General features: G+C 45.8%; 1 protein-coding gene across 1 annotated transcript in view; it reads left to right on the plus strand.

Annotated features, from left to right (window-relative positions):
- The first annotated feature begins 3,982 nt into the window (after positions 1 to 3,982).
- Positions 3,983 to 20,167, plus strand: part of LOC126996070 (zwei Ig domain protein zig-8-like) — a 231,462-nt gene continuing 215,277 nt past the window's right edge. Inside the window, exon 1 of the mRNA XM_050856140.1 lies at positions 3,983 to 4,113. The gene's annotated coding sequence lies outside the window, so the exon portion shown is untranslated. The remainder of the gene's footprint in view (positions 4,114 to 20,167) is intronic.

The raw sequence follows: 20,167 nt of genomic DNA on the forward strand, positions 1-20,167 counted from the left end.
CGAAGCCAGAGGTGACGGTGGGCAAGCTCACGTCGGGGGGCCGCCCCGTGGCCAAATCCACCGGTAGCCTGAGCTCCCGGCCGAACACTGAACACAGAAAAATACATGCAATACACATAAATCAGTCTGTCCTCCACCACGTCCTCCACAGTCTCTTCTCGCGCCCCCAAGGGGCTCCGCCTGTCAGCCACGCCGTCGACCAGCCGCCAGTCCTCAGTGGGCTCTTCCACGCCATCCACTCCACGTGACGCTCGGGACAGTCGACACCGGCTCCTGGCCTCCACCCTCGGGGCAAGGTGCCCTCGCTCAGCCGTGACTACCTCCCCACGCAGCCATGCTCGAAAACCTCCTGGAAGCAAAGGGCACCATTCCGGTCACCCTCTCCAGCTCCCGTCCGAGGCCACCACGAGCCTTACTGGCCTGCGTCAGGTAGTCGAGGCCCAGCAAGCACGGCTCGTCTCGATCGGCGACGTCCATCGGCCGGCGCTCCACAGCGCTGCCTACGCCGATACGAGCCTCCACTGGCCCCTCCAGCAGCACACACTACCCCGGGTCAGGCCGCGCCGAGGATTCCTCAGCCCCCGGTGTCCACTGTCACGCGTCGTGGCTACAACCGCTAAGCCTCCCACTGGCAACACGCTGGTCGGGCGGCGGCAGCTTACTCAAAGCGGGGCCCGAGGGCGGGAGACGGCTGGAAGTCGACTCCCTTCTCCAGCCCGTCCGCGCTTCCCGCCCGCGCCGCGTCCCTGGGCCTGGGACAGGCACTCAAGCGGTGGCCTGACTGGCCACAGTCCTTACAGCGCGGCTGGAGGGCGTCGGGGCTCAGCCGGTCGAGGGAACGCGTCCTTCGCTCCCCCAGGCACCGACTGCACCTATGCCCCCTCTTGCCACAGCCCCCGCACGAGCCACGGAGGCCCTCCGGGCTCGCCTTCATCGACGCTGCCTTCATCTTCACCTTCGCCATCCGGCCCCGGAGGTCATGGCAGGGCGGGGCGGCCGCCGCTAGGCCGCTGGTCATCGTCAAGGCCCCGAACTCCAAGGCCCTCGTCAGCGCGTCGTCGGTCCACGGCAGGGGGTGAGAGTCCTCGCCAGTCTCGCCCCTTAGCGCCCGGCAGTCCTCACAGAAGCGCTGCGTGCCGTCCTTCTTCATATCCCGGACGACTGCTGAGGGCCACGGACTGTCTGTCCGCTCCATCACCCCCTGCGCCGCCAGCTCGTTGACGGCGCGCTGCAGTTCCTCCCGCCTGGCCGGCACGACACGTCGGGGCGGGCTCCTGGTGGGCGCACCATTTCCCGTGCTGATGTTGTGCTTCACCAACCCAGTGCAGCCCAGCAGGTCCACTCCACCCCCGCTGAACACGTCCGCGCACCGAGCCAGGGTGTGGCGCACCTTCGTCTGCGCCTCCGTCAGGTGAGCGGCGCTCCGGTGCGCCGAATCCTCCAGGAAGTCGGGCAGCGGCTTCACAGCGGCCGACTCCGCGCTCCCCGACGCCTCCTCTTGTTGCTCCACCTCTACACAGGTGCCCAGCTTGGCACCAGCGGGTACTTTCCGAGCCTCGTCGGAGGAGTTAGCCACCAGCACCGTGACTGACTCCTCCCCCGCTCCTTCGAGACTCCCTCCGGCTGCCACACCACCAGGCAGCTGCAGGCCCTCCATGGACTCCACCGTGCCTTCCGCTGGCATCGCGTCCGACCGGCAACACAGGACCCTGGCCTCCCCGGGCAAGGTGCAGTCGCTCCGCCGCGACTACCTCTGCACAGCCGACCTTCGGGAGCAAAGGCGCCTGTCCGCGCAGCCTCTCCAGCTCCCGTCCAAGGTCGGCACAGGCCTCGCCCTGCGTCAGGTAGTCGAGGCCCAGCACGCACGGCTCGTCTCGATCGGCGACGTCCATCGGCCGGCGCTCCACAGCGCTGCCTACGCCGATACGAGCCTCCACTGGGCCCTCAGACTGCACGCAGTGCCCCGTGACGCCACACAGCCTCTGTGGCGCGTCCTTGAGTCGCGTAGCGGCCAGCATGTCAGGCCGCCCCAAGGTCCTCTCGGCGCTCCCCACCAAGCGGCCGGGCCCGTCCACTGAGCCCCGTAGCGCTGTTGTCAGCTGCAGCGCCTTCTCATCCTCGCCCCAGCCCTGGGCAGCAGCTGGCATCTTGAACTGGGCCTCCCATACCAACTTCCCGCCGTGCCCCGCTGGCTTAAGCCTCCCTGAGCACGGTGAGGCCGAGGGGCCGCAGAGAGGAGCAGGCGGACCACGTGGGCTGCAAGCCGGCCGGCATGGCGGAGAGGGAGGCGGTGAGAGAGGCAACGAGGCAGGGTTAATGGGTCCGACTCCAGCACCAGCTGGACCCAAAGGAGCGGCTCCGACGGCTCCCCAGCCTCCTGCAGTCTCCACCGGCTCCGCCACGACGCCACCGGGCTTCAGGGGCCCTTGCCATGGACCCCACGCGGAGCCCCGCCAGTCCGGTAACCGTGCACCCGCCGCCAGCACACATGACCCTTCTTGTTCCTCCCCGCACCACGTTGCCACCTCTCGCTGCTGCCAAGGGAGAGAGAGCGGACTACGTGACCTGCGAGCCGGCTGGCATGGAGGAGAGGGAGGGGGTGAGGGAGGCAACGAGGCGGGGGCTCCCCGACCTCCTGCGGCAGCTACTGGTTCCGCCACGACGCTACGAGCCTCCAGGAGTCTTTGCCAGGAGCCCCAGATAGGCCCCTGCAGGACCGCCGCCACGGGGCTTCCTGCCAGAACTGAGCCTTCTTCCTCCGCGTGCGACGGTGCCATCTCTCGCAGCTGCCCCTCCGCCTCCCTCAGGCCTCGGACCTCGCCTTCCTGGGTCCGCACCTCCTCCAGCCGTTCACTCCTCGCGCTGTCGCAGCCCTGGTCGGTGTACTGCTGGGTTTCCACCTTCAGCGACGAGAAACAGCTCTGGAGGACCTCGGCAAGATGGCGGGCCTGCTTGTCTGCCCTCTCTTCTGCCCTCCGAGCCTGCTCGCGTGCCCTCTGATCCAATTCCTGCCTCAGACTGGCCAACATGGCAGCGAACAAGTCCATCTGGCCCGGCTTCACCTCACCCACGTCAGCCTCGGCCTTGCCCGTCTCCTCACCCTCACGGCGATCACTGGGGGACGTCATGACACTCGGCGCGCTTCACTGTTCACTTATCCCACTCCTTTGACACCAAGTGTTACGCCACCCCCCCTACCAGACACCATACACGGGCAGGCAGGTGGCGTGATCCTCAGAACAACCACACGGGCACCAGTCACTCACAGCGGCCCACACAGAACACCGAGGGGAGGAGAGAACGAGGCAGGGCACAAAGGATACACGTTGAACACTAAGTTCTAGTTTAATGACAGGTTCCTCACACAGTACAGCAACTTTCAAGGGCACAGAACAATTAATCAGGCACAGTACAGGGGCACGGCAGACACGCTCACACGGATGCACACAGCTCACCAGCGGAGCACACCGCTGAACCCTCTCTAAAGCCCAGACACGCGTCTTCTCCCCTACAACTCCTCAGCCACCCTTGCTCCCCCACTGCTCGACTCAGCACTTCCTGCCCGGCGGCCCGGCGGCCCCGGGCCCCCTCCTGTCTCTCTTGTCCCAACAAGTAGAGTTGCACCATGCTGAGCTAACATTGCATCATACTACAAGTTCATCACATTACACATACAATCATTCACATACAGCACATTCGTAACAATATATATAACTCCAAGCCCAGTACATCACCCCGCATTACCAGATTATCGTACGCAAAACATCATATTAGCATTGTTTTTCACGGTTTCTGGCCATAAATATTGCAGGATAACATCAATAACTACAAATATAAACGATAACTCTAAATGAATATCGTTATCGGTGCAGGGACGATAATTTGGAGAGTACGAAATCGGAAAATATAAAACGCCGAGTACAATAATCTAGTAACGGTGACTTTTTGCTGCCCACCTCGCCGTGCCGTTCAAGATGGAGGTGGTGAGGGGTGGAGTGTCGTTGCCGCCACACCGAGATACACAAACAACACATTACAGGGACGGCTGAGGGGCAGGACAAGCAACAGCAACACCAAGATGACGGGAACACAAAGATCACGGGGACGGCAAAGGTAAGTGTGTTTTATAAGGATTTAGAAGAGTTGAATCTATTTGTCTACCTTTTTTGAAACTCCAACGTTGATTCAAGATGGCTGACACTATACTGAACCTGTGGGGGACCATTAGACCACGGAGTAAATGTGATAAAAGAGATAACCTGCACCCCTTGTCTGTCAGTAAATGTGATAAAAGAGATACCCTGCACCCCTTGTATGTCAGTAAATGTGATAAACCGATTAAAAGACAATAGGTTTAGGAAACTTTCCTAAAAGTTTCGGGACTACGGATTTTTCCCGATTTTAGGGAAATTTTGGAGGCCTATAATTCAGTCACTTTGCCTTCTCACACCCAAAACCCAGATTCCTCATAGGTTCCAAGACTCTTAATATAACGTTCTCTAGGCTGTTGAGTGTTAAGTGTGGGACTGACAAGACGGACAGATAGATGCCCTCCTTAGCACAGGGGGGGTCGAGGGGGACGAAGCCCCCCGTTAGAAGGTATGTAAAGTTAGGTTGGGGTAATACTTTCGAGACTAGGGAATTTTCCCTATTTTGGGGATTTTTTAGGGAAGGTTTGGAAGCCCATTTTTCAGTGATTTTGCCTTCCCCCAAAACCCCGGTTCCCCACAGGTCCCCAGGTTTGGTTTTGGGGGTAAGGGGGCTGGAGTTGTGGAGGGGGTGGAGTGGTAATTCTTAGGATTTACCTTAAAGGGGTGAGAAACTAGGGTAAAGATTCGTTTTAGGTCCGTGCCAGTATCTCATTCTGCTCTATGAAACATCATTATCTCTTCATATATCTTTTCTATAAACCTTCAACAGTCATGGAAACGCTTTGAAAATCCAATTCAAGGACTTTTTTTTTACTCCTGAAAATAGGGGATAATGTTTACGAAAGCGCGTCGCCTCCTCTGGCGGCGACCGCGGCGACCCTGCAGCCGCCGCAGAGGGTTTAGTGTCGGGGAGCATATTTAAACTACTCCAACCAAACTTTATGACCTACTAACGGGGGGGCTGCGCCCCCCTCGACCCCCCTTTTTAACCAGGGGGGGCGTAGCCCCCCCCTACATGTATATGTGACCTATTTCAGCGAGGAGGTATTTCTCGCAACACCGATTGCAGCGTCGCCGCGGCCGTCGCCAGAGGAGGCGACGCGCTTTCGTAAACATTATCCCATATTTTCAAGAGTAAAAAAAAAGTCCTTGAATTGGATTTTCAAAGCGTTTCCATGACTGTTGAAGGTTTGTAGAAAAGATATATGAAGAGATACTGATGTTTCATAAGGTAGGTAATGAGATACTGGCACGGACCTAAAACGAATCTTAACCGAAACTTGCCGTATAAGGACAGATTGAAGCATTTAAATCTACAATGGATATAAGTATTCGTTTTCTGACCCTAAATACTTAGAAATAAAGTGATGAAGCAATGAGTAAAGTAATAAGGCCTACGACATTCTGACTTGCGGCTCTCGAAATTAAACAAAACGAAATAAAGTAAAATCAATTAACAAACCTAATAAACAAACAAACAATCAGCGCCGCGTCCCAGCCAACCCGAACTCTACTATTTGTTGCAACTATTACTTTATGAAATCACGGAGGGAAGAATGTGATGCAATAAGGAACTAATGAAAAGTAATCGCCATTTCGAATAACTCTGCTGCTGAATTGATTAGTTTCGGTGATGGGCCGCGATATTGCAGCGCCGGCCGGTGAAAATAAAAGTGTATATGGGCTGAAGCTATTTTATTTTTGTTGATGTGTTTGTTTTCATATGTTCATTGTTAATTTGTTGGTTATTTCGTGGCTTTGTGTACTCAGTTGATTTGTCTTACATTAACTTCCTGATTTTTTTTTTCTTCTTTATTTCATCGTTTTCTTCTTCTTCATCCTCTGCCTCTTCTTCATTTTTTACCTCTTTATTTTTTTTTCTGCTTCTCTTCTCGTCCTCCTTTTCTTTTTCTTCTTCTTCTTCATCTTCATCTTCTAACGTCCTTCTTGACAGGAATTTATTTATTGACCTTTCTATTTTGTCACATATAATTTTTTTTTTTCATCAAAGTATTTACAAGCATTTTTACTTATAGGATTAAATACTAACTCAGGCAATCCTATTTTGCTTTCAATTTAGCAAATAGGTGCAACTTGTGGGCAACCATTTCGGAACACGTTTTAAAGACCTGACAAAATCAAAACTGCAAATCTCCGTGTGTGTGTGTGTGTGTGTGTGTGTGTGTGTGTGTGTGTTAGCCTTTTGAGGTCAGTAGCATCTTTGAGTGTGTGGGTGGATGATGGTGAAGGTTAGTAGGATTAATCTTTCCTGAGAGAGGTGGAAAAAGGGGAAGGGGGAGGAGAGAGGGGTAGGGAGAGAGGAGGAAGAGGTTAACGAATGGGAGAAGAAGAGGGGGAAGGTGGGTGACGGAGAGGAAAAGGATGAACGGGGCGGAGTAGGAGAGGGGGAAGGGGTGTATGAGGTTGAGGAGGATAGGGGAAGGGGTAAACGAGGGGGAAGGAGACGTGGGAAGGGACGAACAAGGGGCTATTGGAGGGGAAGGGAGTGAACCAGGATGGGTGTATGAGGAGGGGAGGAAGTGAAAATGGCGGGATAGGAGAAGGGGGAGAGTTAAACAAGAGGGGTATGGGAGGGACAGGTAGGAAGAGTGAACTAGGGGGGATAGAAGATAGGGAAGAGATGGAGAGGGGTGAATAAAGTGAGGTAGGAGAGGGAAGAGGTGAACAAGAAGGGTATGGGAGGGGGAAGAAATGAAGTAGGGGGGAACGCAAACGAAGGGGGAGGAGAGGGAGGAAAAATGTGAAGGAAGGGGAGTAGGGAAGGGGGAAGGAGTAAACTAAGTGGGGAGTGAGGGAGTAGAGGGGTTTGGGGGTAGCGGGCGAGGAAACGAGCAGCAAATTGGCTAAGTGAACGGTTTCGGCCCAGCGTCGCCCCCTCATCGAATTACGAGTTGAGGCGGCAATTAATTTCTCGGTTTAACTCACGTACGAACCGCAATTCCCGGAGGACATATAACCGAGAGAGAGAGAGAGAGAGAGAGAGAGAGAGAGAGAGAGAGAGAGAGAGAGAGAGAGAGAGTGGGGGGGGGGGGTAGTATGCGTGTGTGCCCAAGTAACAAATGCCAGAAAGAGAGAACCAGGTAGAGATATATAATTGTGACCTTTACCGGGGCAAGATCACACACACACACACACACACACACACACACACACACACACACACGTAGAGTAATTATCAAGATACAGTTTTATTTTGCAACTCGGTGACTGTCAGACAAATTAAATCACTAAAGAGCGGGAAACCTCGTTATGAGCAAATGGCCTGTCTTCTTTTGTTTCCATGTTTCCTGCTAGTCCTTTGGTACGGTAGGTATTAATTAGTACTTACCTGCCCCCTCTTTACCTGGTTCGTCACACTTGAAAGACTTGTTGACTGGTTTGGCTGTTTGTTCCGAGTCTATGTTGTTGGTTTATTGTTTTATCTTTTTTTTTTTTTTACTAGGCGAAGTGGTGATGTTAAATCTCTCTCTCTCTCTCTCTCTCTCTCTCTCTCTCTCTCTCTCTCTCCTGCTACATCATTCTATTAATTAAGTCCTCCAATTTAAGATAAAAATTACTGATCTAAGTGGAGATGTCATAACTTTTCTTATTGGTCAGCTTTATGAGACAGGCGTTATGATTGTGTGCTGTCATCCATCATACACGCAGGTGGAGGAAGGAAGGAGGAGGAGGAGGAGGGGGAGTAGGGGGAAATGACAGGAAGAAGGGAGGAGTAAAAGCAAGGGTGGGAACAGAAGGGAAAAGGGAGGAAGGGAACAGGAGGGAAAGGGAAGGGAGAGCAGGAGGGGACGAAGAGAGAAAGGAAAAAGAAAGGGATAAAAGGGAAAAAAAAGAAGGGAGAGCAGGGAGGACAGGAGGGAAAGGGAAAGCAAGGGTGAGGACAGCAGGGAGAGATAGAAGGGATGAGAGAAGAAGAAGGAAGGGAGAGGAAAGTAGGGGACAGGGGAGAAGGAAGGGAGATTAGGTAAGGGGACGGAAAGGGGAAGGAAGGACTCAGAGGAGTGGAGGTGACAGGAGAGATAACGAAATGAGAGTAGAAGAGGGAACAAGAGGGAGAAGGGGGAGAAAATAAAGGTGGGTTCAGAAGGAAGAAGGGAGAAAGAAAGTAAAGAAAGCAAGGGAGGAGACACAAGAGAGAAGGAAGGGAGAGGAGGGGAGAGGACAGAAGAGCAAAGTAAGAGAAAGGGAGGGTAAAGGAGAGGTGACAAAAAGGGGGAGGAGGGGAGGGAAGAGGAGAGAGAGGTAGGACTGGCTTAAAAAGGAGGGAGAGAGAGGCGTGCTGAGCTCAGATGATTGTGAGCGCTACTGACTCACTGTGGGCTGACTCGGATGCTGTTACGGAGAGTCAGCGGAAGGTACGGGCTTGAGAGGAAGGGAGGGAGGGAGAGGAGAGAGAGGAGGGGAGATAAACGCTGGGAACACTTACCTCAAAGCGCCTTTCCCGGCCATTACAATAAGTGGTGGTGGAGATAAAGTGTGTGTGTGTGTATGTGTGTGTGTGTGTGTGTGTGTGTGTGTGTGTGTGTGTGTGTGTGTGTGTGTGTGTGTGTGTTTAGCTGTGAGGCACGAATCTCTTCTTCCATTCTCTCTCTCTCTCTCTCTCTCTCTCTCTCTCTCAGGCTTCCATTCGCGTTCGTGATCATCGTATTAATTAACATTTCCTAATTGCTAACATTGCCACACTAAAACCTCTGATTCGTTATACGCTCTGCACTCCATCACCACCACCACCACCACCACCATCACTTGAAATACAACACGTGATTAATTACATTTGCTTTACCTCGCTGGTCAGTCTCGTTAAAAGAAAGGAATATCATGTCGAAACGTAGTCATTAAAACAGGTTAGAGGCGAGAATTAATTAGAATCTCTCTGAAGTCACATTTAGAACAGACCGTCAAACCCAAGGCAGACACACAGACAGACAGACAGATAGCCAGACATAGACAGACAGACAGACAGACAAACAGATTAACTCTCATATAAACAGACGAAACAAAGAGATTAAACGACATGCAGTTGGTATTAAATAGAAGAAAGGAAGGAAAAAAAAGAGATAAAATAGAAATGGAAAATATAGACGAAAAACAAACAGAATAGTGAGGTAATGAATGGAACGCCTCGGCCAATTACAGGAGATTAATCAGACTAATTTTAGAAAGATGAAACACAGAAACGGTAAATGAGACCGGAGAGAGAGAGAGAGAGAGAGAGAGAGAGAGAGAGAGAGAGAGAGAGAGAGAGAGAGAGAGAGAGAGAGATACATAAAGATAAAGAGATAGAGAAATATAAATAGAATGAGAGAAATAGATAGATGGATAAAGAAAAATAGATAGATACAGAGAGAGAAAGTGAGATACAGATTAATGGAGAGAAATGGAAAAACAGAAAAAGTATAGATAGAGAGGAATAGATAAAAAGATAGATAGATAGAAATGATGAGAGAGAGAGAGAGAGAGAGAGAGAGAAACAAAAGAAGTACCTACCGCGATTGATGACAGGTACGTTCTTTTACCACTTCCAGGAAATAAACAACAACAACAACAACAACAACAACAACAAAAGCAAAATAGTGTTCAAACGAAGAGAGAGAATAATCACTACGAGGAACCTCAACAAGAAGAAGTGAAGTTGTTTGAAGTTCTTAGGGATGTCGTTTGTCTTAGTCGTTTGTGATTAAGCTGCTATTTATTTTCCTTCTCGCGGGTCGTGGTTGTGGCGCGGCGCTGTTTACTTTGAAGATTAATGAAGGGAGGAGTCAGATATATAAAAGATGTGTGTGTGTGTGGGTGTGGGTGGGTGGGTGTGTGGGTATAGAGGGAGGACATACAAATAAGTACAGTGTTAATTATAAAGTTAGTACAGAAGTTGACAGATTAACGATGAAAACAAAGTATATATATATGAAAGGTTAATGAAGGGAAGAGTCAGGTATATAAAAGATGTGTGTGTGGGGGGGGGGGTAGGGGGAGGACATGCAAATAGGTGAAAAGTTAAAGATGAAGTTAGTACAGTTGACAGATTAACGATGCAAGTAAGGCAAGTAAATGAAAGGTTAAGGAAGGGAAGGTTGAGGTATATAAAAAGAAGAACTCGCGTATTGGTGTAGAGGGAGGACATGGAAATAAGTACGAAGTCAGTGATAAAGTTAGTACAGAAGTTGACAGATTAATGCTGAAAATAAAGTAAATATATGAAATGTTAATAAATGGAAGGCTGAGATATAAAAAGAACTTCTGTATTGGTGTTGAGGGAGGACATGCAGATAAGTCCAAGGTTAAAGATAATGTTAGTGCATAAGTTGACAGGTTAATATAAAAATAAGGCAAATAAATGAAAGAGATTAATACAGTGAAATTGATAAGATGAGATTAAGGGAAGCTAAATACGGTATAGAAAATGCGTGTGTTGCTATAGAGGAAGGACATGCAAATAAGATAAGAGTTAAAGATAAAGTTACTACAGAAGTTGGCAGATTATGATGAAAATAAGGCAAATAAGTGAGAGATTAATATACAGAAGCTAAATATAGAAGGTGCGTTTGTAGGTATAGTGGGAGGAGCACATGCAAGTACGTAAAAAGTTAAAAAGATAAAGTGAGGACAGAAGTTGTGGAAGATTATTGATGAAAAATGGAAAATAGATGAAAAATTAATAAGGGAAGCTAAATATAAAAGGTGGGTGTGTTGGTGTAGAGGGAGGACATGGAAATAAGTACAAAGTTAAAATTAGTGAAAAGTTAAGACAGATTGATAGTGAAAATATGGCAAATAAATGACAGATAAATAAAGAGAATCGATATAAAACATACACGTGTAGATATAATTAGAGAGGAAATAAGTACAAAGTTGAAATTAGTGAAAAGTTAAGACAGATTGATAGTGAAAATATGGCAAATAAATGACAGGTGGCCGAACTGGTAGCGTACTGGGCTCACATTCACCGCGTGATGGACGACGCGGGTTCGAATCCCCACGCTACCACTCGGATTTTTCAGTCACCGCCGAGTGGCTTAAAACTACCTACATGCTGTCCTGAAGACCACCCATCAACCCGGACTCTAGAGGAAGCCGTCCAAGCGAATCAAGAACGAGTTCCGGGGGGCAGCATGAGCCAATGCAAGATGGCGCCACTATAAACACTCGCCTGCGCCAGAACGGGCTGGTCCGACCATCAGGCCCCACCTGGAAGAAGCCTTGGGCCGACCATCAGGCCCCACCAGGAAGATGCCTACCGGCGCAACAGGCAACGACGTAAAAAAAAAACAAAAAAAACGTGTAGATATAATTAGAAGGATCATGCAGATACGTGTTTAGATAAAGTTACGTACAAAAGTTATGACAAATTGATGATGAAGGTGAGGCAAGTGAGTGGAGCCCTGGTATCAAAGGTAATTGTGTAGAGATAATAATTAGAGGGAGGTGGATGATGCAATTAGAGTAAAGTTACAGCATGAAATATGAGTTAGCTAGGGCATAAGTTATAAAGGGTTTTAATGACTGTAAGGTAAATGAAAGTTTAATGAAGGGAACGTGCAGGTATTTGTTAAAAGGTAGACATGCAAAGGAGTATATGATTAAAGAAAGAAAAAGAGTCAGAGAAGATATCTAGATTTTTATTGAACGTAAGGCAGAGATGAATAATGGATAATGAATAAGGAATAATGGAGGGTAGTTTGATGTGAAGGATATTTGTCTAGATATATAAGGACAACATGTAAATAAGTATAGCGTTATAACCAAAAAAAAAAAAAGTACAGAAATTAGGACTGATTAATGATAAAAAAATAAGCCAAAGTAGAGTAATAAATGGAAACGATATAAAAAAATACTTGTGTAGATGGATAAGGATAAAATACAAATCAGTCTACAGAAAAGGCAAAAAAATGAGTTAGTACAGAAAATAGGACTGATTAATGATGAAAAAATAAGCCAAAAATAGAGTAATAAATGAACATGATATAGAAAGATAGATACTTGTGTTGATGGATGAGGATGACATACAAATCAGTCTACAGAAAAGGCAAAAAAAATGAGTTAGTACAGAAATTAGGACTGATTAATGATAAAAAAATAAACCAAAATAAAGAGTAATAAATGAACATGATATAGAAAGATAAATACTTGTGTAGATGGATAAGGATGACATACAAATCAGTCTATAGAAAAGGCCCCCCCCCAAAAAAAAGAGTTAGTACAGAAGTTAAACCCGAGTAATGATGAAAATAATGAAAAAGAAAATATGAAAGATAAATAAAGGAAAGCTTGATATAAAAGATACTTATGAAGACATGATAAGGAAGACATGCAAATCAGAGTAAAGATACGACAACAAAAAGAGTTAGTATGGAAGTTAAGAAAGATTAATGATGAAAATAAGACAGAAAAAGGAGACGGTGAGGCAGGAGGAAGGAAGGAAGGAAGGAAGGAAGGAAGGAAGGAAGGAAGGAAGGAAGGGAGAGGGAGGCCAAGAAGAAACATTAAATATGGGTTGTTGTAATTTAAAAGGCTCAGTTTAACAAGACAAGTGGTAGGGATCGAAGTAGTAGTAATAGTAGTAGTAGTAGTAGTAGTAGTAGTAGTAGTGGTGGTGGTCGTGGTGGTGGTGGTGGTGGTGGTGGTGGTGTTCGTGGTCGTGTTAGTAAGACAAACTATGCTAATTTTAAAAAGGCATACCACTCCATTGCAACTTTTCTCATTATTCATTTGTTTTGCTGTTTAATACAACAATAGAGGCTCCGGAGAGTTGTAATTTCTCTCTCTCTCTCTCTCTCTCTCTCTCTCTCTCTCTCTCTCTCTCTCTCTCTCTCTCTCTCTCTCTCTCTCTCTCTCTCTCTCTCTCTCTCTCGACAAAACTTTAGGATCAGAGGCGATAAGATATTCAAATCCAACGAAAGGAACAAAGACTTAAATATTCAGACAGACAGACAGACACAGACCGACAGACAGACAGACACAGACCGACAGACAGACAGACACAGACCGACAGACAGACACAGACCGACAGACAGACAGATACAAAGACAGACAGACAGATACAAAGACAGGCAGACAGATACAAAGACAGACAGACAGACACAAGCAGACAAACACGCAGAAAAACATAGACAGAAAAACGCAGATAGAAAAAAAACAGACAAATAACTAAGACAGAACAACACAAACAGACACACAAATACAAAGACAGAATGACAGAGACAGACAGATTAACTCACACAAACAGACGAAACAAAGAGACAAAACGACAAGTAGATAAGATTACATAGAAGAAAATTGACAAGGAATAAGAGAAAGACAGACAGGCAAGAAGAAAGGAAAAATATAAATAAAAAAATTAAATCAGTGAATATGGCAGAGAGATAGTGATAAGATAAACACACACACACACACACACACACACACACACACACACACACACACACACACACACACACACACACACACACACGAGACGACGTAATACATTGTTATAGATCAGTGACTTGCCTTTAATAGTTAGTTCCACCACCACCACCACCATCTCCCCCCACCCCCCCACCCCAACCCCTACCACCACCATCACCACCACTAACAGGCAACAAACAATTACAGTAGAGCAGAAACTTGGGCGTAATACCACACTAACACCCAACCCCATGTGACGTTTCCCATTCCCCTGCGTGTGTGTGTGTGTTTGTGTGTGTGTGTGTGTGTGTGTGTGTGTGTGTGTGTGTGTGTGATAGGGTTTCTCATGCCTTTGTGTTTGTTTTTTATCCTTTTGTCTGTCTGTTTCAGTTTTATTTTTATTTTTTGGTTGTCGTTGCGGCTTTCTATTTGCTTGGAAACACACACACACACACACACACACACACACACACACACACACACGCACACGCAGTCTGAAATAAAATAAAAAAACAACCGCGAAAACTATCCAACAAAAACAATCACGCACACACACACACACACACACACACACACACACACACACACACACACACACAAACACACACACACACACACACACGGGGAAGGGAGGACGAGAGAGCGAGAATCCTCTATATTGTGTGTGTGTGTGTGTGTGTGTGTGTGTTTTTGTGTGTTTAGTTGGGTTCATTTCTCCAGTATTTTCTTATTGGTTGTTTTTCACGCAAGTAATAGAGAATCGTGTTACCAGTGTTGTTGTGTCTCTTTCTGTCACTTTATTAAAACCTGCGGCTGGAAGGATAGGAGGAGGAGGAGGAGGAGAAAGAGTAGTAGTAGTAGTAGTAGTAGTAGTAGTAGTAGGAGGAGGAGGAGGAGGAGGAGGAGTAAAGTGAGGAAAATGAGGAGGGTATGGAGAAGTAGGAGTAGGAGAAAGAGAAGAAGGATGAAAGGAAGGAAAAGGAGCAGAGGGAGAAAAGGAGGAATTGGACGAAGAAAAATAGAGAAGAAGGAGAAAGAGGAGGAGGAAGAAGAAGAAAGGAGAGGAATAATGATGCGGAGAAAAAGGGGGAGAAGGGGAACGAGGAGGAAGAGGAGGAGGAAGAAGAGGAGGATGTTTCTGAGAAGGAGAAGAATAGGAGAAGGAGAACGAGGAGGAAGAGGAGGAGGATGTTTTTGAGGAGAAGAATAGGAGAAGGAGAACGAGGAGGAGGAAGAGGAGGATGTTTTTGAGAAGGAGAAGAATAGGAGAAGGAGAACGAGGAGGAAGAGGAGGAGGAAGAAGAGGAGGATGTTTCTGAGAAGGAGAAGAATAGGAGAAGGAGAACGAGGAGGAAGAGGAGGAGGAAGAAGAGGAGGATGTTTTTGAGAAGGAGAAGAATAGGAGAAGGAGAACGAGGAGGAAGAGGAGGAGGAAGAAGAGGAGGATGTTTCTAAGAAGGAGAAGAATAGGAGAAGGAGAACGAGGAGGAAGAGGAGGAGGAAGAAGAGGAGGATGTTTTTGTAGGTAATAACACAAAAGAAGCTTATCAGACCTACCTACACGCGCGGTTATTTACGTATATACAGGATTTACTCGCGACCAGTAAAAAATTCTCGTAGATATTAAGGATGCCTCGGATGCTTTTGAGGCGAAGAAATTCCTGAACTCTACTTCCATTTCTTATTACCTTCAACTTTAGAAAGGAGAGATTACACCCCTCCATACGCCCTCTGTTTCCCCCCCCCTCACGCCCCCTTCGCTTTCCCTCCTGCTCATCGACCCCCTCTCCCCCCCTCTCTGCTCACCGCCCCCCTCTTCGCCCCCCACTTCCCATTCCCTTCTCCCCCTCTCCCCCTTCTCTACCTTCTCCCCTCCCTCTCTTCCCCCCTCATCGCCCCCCCCTTCCCTTGCCGCACCCCCCCCCCTCCCCGTCCTCGTTTTGTTACCGTTGGGAGGCTGCTAGTGTGTGTGTGTGTGTGTGTGTGTGTGTGGTCGTTAGGTCATTTCGAGGTGAGTGAGGCGTTTAAAAAGTCGTTAAGGTGAACATTGATCAAGGTAGTGTGTGTTTTAAGCTCCTACCTGTGTGTTTTTGTTTGTTTGTTTGTTTTCTTTCTTCGACCCCGAGTCTGTATTTTCCGCTGTGTTATCTGTGTGACGTCAGTGTTTTTTTGGGGGGGGGTTATTTTATTTTGTGACTAGTATGTATTTTATCTCACGTCACCTTCCTTTTCCTTACCTTACCTTACCTTACGTTACCTTCCCTTCCCTTCCCCTTTCCCTTTTATTCCCTTCCGTTCCCTTTCCTTTCCTTCCCTTCCTTTTTCTTCCCTTTCCTTTCCTTCCCTTCCTTTTTCTTCCCTTCCCTTCCCTTCCCTTCCCTTCCCTTCCCTTTCCTTCCTTTCCTTTTTCTTCCCTTCTCTTCCCTTCCCTTCCCTTCCCTTTTCTTCCCTTTCCTTTCCTTCCCTGCCTTTTTCTTCCCTTCCCTTTCCTTCCTTTCCTTTACTTCCCTTCCTTTTTCTTCCCTTCCCTTCTCTTCCCTTTCCTTCTTTTCCCTTCCCTTTCCTTCCCTTCCTTTTTCTTCCGTTCCCTTCTCTTCCCTTCCTTTCCCTTCTTTTCCCGTCCCTTCCCTTCCTTTTTCTTCTCTTCCCTCTCTTAACCTTCATTTTCATTCCCCTCCCTTTGATTCCCTTACTTTACCTTACCTTATCTTATCTTAATTACCTTTCTTATCCTTATCTTTGTATCTCTCCAATTATAAGGTGCTTTGAAGTACATGTGTGTGTGTGTGTGTGTGTGTGTGTGTGTGTGTGTGTGTGTGTGTGTGTGTGTGTGTGTGTGTGTGTGTGTGTGCGCGTGTGATCTCAGTGTCTTTTCGTGAAGGTCGGCGTAAAACGATTCCCGATAATGGTAGAAGATACGTGAGGGAAAGAAACGATGAGGCAATGAGGGATGGATAGATAGATAGATAGATAGATAGATAGGTATAGATAGAAAAATAGGGAGATAAAGAGAGATACATTAAGATAGTTATAGAATGTGAATTAGAGATATAAAGAGATAAATAGGTAGATATGTAGATAGATAGACAGACAATTAGATCGAGAGATTAAGATGGAGATAAATAGATAGAGATGAGATTCGAGTTATTGATAGAAAGACAGATATATAAAGACATAACTAGGTAGATAAGTACGTAGATATATATATATATATATATATATATATATATATATATATATATATATATATAGAGAGAGAGAGAGAGAGAGAGAGCAGCATCCATTATTCTTTATTCTCTCTCTCTCTTGTTTTTTTCTACTTTTTTTTCCTTTTTACTAAATTCTGTTCTAATTCTTTTTTCTCTTTCTTAGTAGTGTTATATCATTATTTTTTTCTTTTTTCCTTTTCTTTCCTTTTTTTCTTTTCTTTTTATTCTTTCTTTCGTTTTCGTTGTTTTTCTTTTTACTTTCCTTTTTTTCCATTCTTTTTTATTCTTTCCTCTTTTCTCTCCTTTTTCTTTTATTCTTTCTTCATTCTCTTTTCTCTTTTCTCTTTTCTTTCCTTCTTTACTCTCTCTCTCTCTCTTCCAGTTTTCTTTCTCACCCACTTGGAAAACAATGTGAATCTTGTTTCTCGGCCAAAGATTGTCTGTTATCCTCTCGTTTCTTTTTCCTTCTGTCAGTCTATTTTTTTCCTATTTTTCCTCCCTTTTTTATTTAATTTTATAACTTTTTTAGATACGTTTTTTTTTTTCAAAGTTTCTCCTCCCATCCCCCAATCTTTTTCTGTTTTCTCTTTTCTTATTTTTCTTTCGTTGGTAACTTGTTTTTCTTTTCTTTTTTCTTTTGGTCTTTGCAGCGTTCACAACTTTGTCGCGATTTTTTTATTTATTTTCAAATTTGCGTTTTATCACGAAGTTCAGGCAATTTATTTTTATTATTATGTGGGTTTTTCTCTGCGTCTTAACTCACGTTTTGCCTTTCAGTTACTATTTTTATTTTATTTAGGAGGAAGGCGTGGGAGATTTATTTTTCTTACCTCAGTTCTTTTTTCTCCGTTGTTTTACGCCGATAATTACTGAATTACTGTGTTGTAAATTTTTGTGCATACATTTATTTTTCAATTCAATTCATGTTTTCATCTTTTCATTTTTTTTCTCTCCTGTTCTTCATTTTTTTTTTTCTTATGATTTCATGCTTGTTTTCATGTTTTTTTTCTGTTTTTTTTTCATTTTTTCTTCATTTTCTTTTTCTTTTTTACTTGTTTGATTTCATGCTTGTTTTCATATATTTTTTTTCTTCTCTGTTTTCTTCGTCTTTTCTTCATTTTCTTTTTTTTTCTTATTTGATTTCATGCTTATTTTCATATAATGAGTTTTTTTTCTTCTTTGTTTTTATCGGCGTCGCAGACGCCGATTAACAGATTGTCCACCTTCTTGTTCTCTTCAAGTTGTTTTCCTGGCTTACCCATGCATTGTAGACCTGACATTGTATAATAACATGTGTTAGCCCTGATGAACCCTACAACATGGCATTATAGTTGTTTTATTTACGTCTTGGCCTGTGGCGCCGGTAGGCCTTCATAGTAGGGCCTGATGGTCGGCCCCAGCCCGTTGTGGCGGAGGCAAGTGTTTATAGTGGTGCCATCTTTACTTTTGAGCATTTTCCATTTTAGACCCCTAGCTGCATAATATAAATTGTTGGGAGGTGTTGGAGGGTCATGCGACGCCGATCTAGCAGTTTTTTGTGCTATTAACACTTGTTCTTCGTCTTTTCTTCATTTTCTTTTTTCTTTTTTCATTTGTAATTTCAGCTTTAAAGTCGTCTTCTCTTTTGTTTTTCTTTTTTTCTTCATCTTCGTTTTTTTATTCATTTGATTTCATTCAGGTTTTCATTTTCAAAGTCTTTTCTCTTTTTTTAAAGATTTATTCCCTAGTATCACCAGGGGAACGGGCCCTTGTCCGAAGACGGCCCTTTAAAAGGGAAAAGATTGCTCCCTCCCTGCACGAGGGGGCACGGGCCTTTACCAAAGCAGCAGGGTGCCGACAGACCGACTCTATCGGCGATCGAAATCTAGCCGACCAAGTCGGTCTGTCGACGAGGACTGGCGTGTCTCTGTCTCTTCTATTCTCCTTCGTTTTTCTTCACTTTCGGGTTTCTATTTGATTCCATTCATGTTATCATCTTTTATGTATTTTACTCGTTAGTTAGTTTTTTTTATATATATTTTAGTTATTTTTATATTGTTTCATTAACTTTTTCATCTTTTAATTTTTTCTCTTCTGTTTTCCTTCGCCTTTTCTTCATTCTTAATTTCTTTGTACAATCTTTTCCAATCCAATCTCTCAAGTTCCTTCCTTTCGAGCATATTTTTCCTTCCTGTTTTCCTTCTCATGCAATTTCGTCATTTTTCCTTGAGTCTCCCCTTCGCCTCGCCTCCAGTCACCGGTTTTCTGTATCGTCCGTCCCTCAAAGTCATTCCTTGCCTCGAAAACGAAGTCGGCGGCGGAAAGACTTGAGGATATTCTGAATATATACATACGGAGAGAGAGAGAGAGAGAGGGAGAAATAAGAAAAAGAAGAAGGATAGGAAGGAATCAGTGAAGAAAAGGACAGGTGGAAAGAAAGAAGAAAGAATTCGACAAAAGTAAAGAAATAGGAAAGAAATATTAATTGAAGAAGACACACAAACAAAACTAGACAGACAAACAGACAGACAAACACTTGCAGAAAGAAACACGCAGAAACAGACAGAAGACAGAAACACACACACACACACACACACACACACACACACACACACACACACACACACACACACACACACACACACACACACACACACACACACACAGGCATCCACATCCACATCCAAAGACACAGATAGAAAGAGAAAGTGCAACGGAACCCTATACACAGGTAGACGAGACCAAGGTTGACAAGCGAAATAAGAGCGAGCGAGCAAGCGAGTCACTCATCCTTTCCGTGCGCGCTGATGAAACATACCGACGAGAGGCGGAATTAGGTAGCCGGCTGGGGGACGAGGCTTAGGAAGGGAAGATGAATGGAGAAGATAGAAAGTCCGTCCAGGCTGCAGGGAGGATGAAGGCAAGGGAAGCAGAAAGATTGGCTGCTGAAGGGAAGGGTGGAATCAGAAGAAGGTGGGCGTGCGGGTGTGTGTGTGGAAGGGGATGGAAAGGAAGGGGAGCTTGAAGGTAACGTTGGAAGAGAAAAATGTGGAAGATGAAGATGATAGAGTGAGGTTTTGGAAGGTGTATTTGTGCGCGTGTGTGTGTGTGTGTGTGTGTGTGGGAGGGGATGGAAGGGAGGATTTGAAAGAATGAAAGAAGGTGAGTGTAGGTGTGGAAGGCGATGGAAGAGAGTCAGGGAAAAAAGGTGGAAGATGATGATGATGGAATGAGGTATGGAAGGTGTGTGTGGAAAAGTGGATTGGAAGGAAGTGTTTGAGGGTGGAGGTGGAAGTAACTCATTAAATGGATAGCTAAAATGAGAGAGCAAAAAAATGAAAACTAAGAAAAGGAACTGAAAAAAAAAGCGAAAGACAAGGGCAAAAAGAAAAAAAGAAAAGGAAAAGGGAAGATTAAAAAGAA

The sequence above is a fragment of the Eriocheir sinensis genome, chromosome 9 (genome assembly GCF_024679095.1).
Source record: "Eriocheir sinensis breed Jianghai 21 chromosome 9, ASM2467909v1, whole genome shotgun sequence".
Classification (NCBI taxonomy): Eukaryota; Metazoa; Arthropoda; class Malacostraca; order Decapoda; family Varunidae; genus Eriocheir; species Eriocheir sinensis.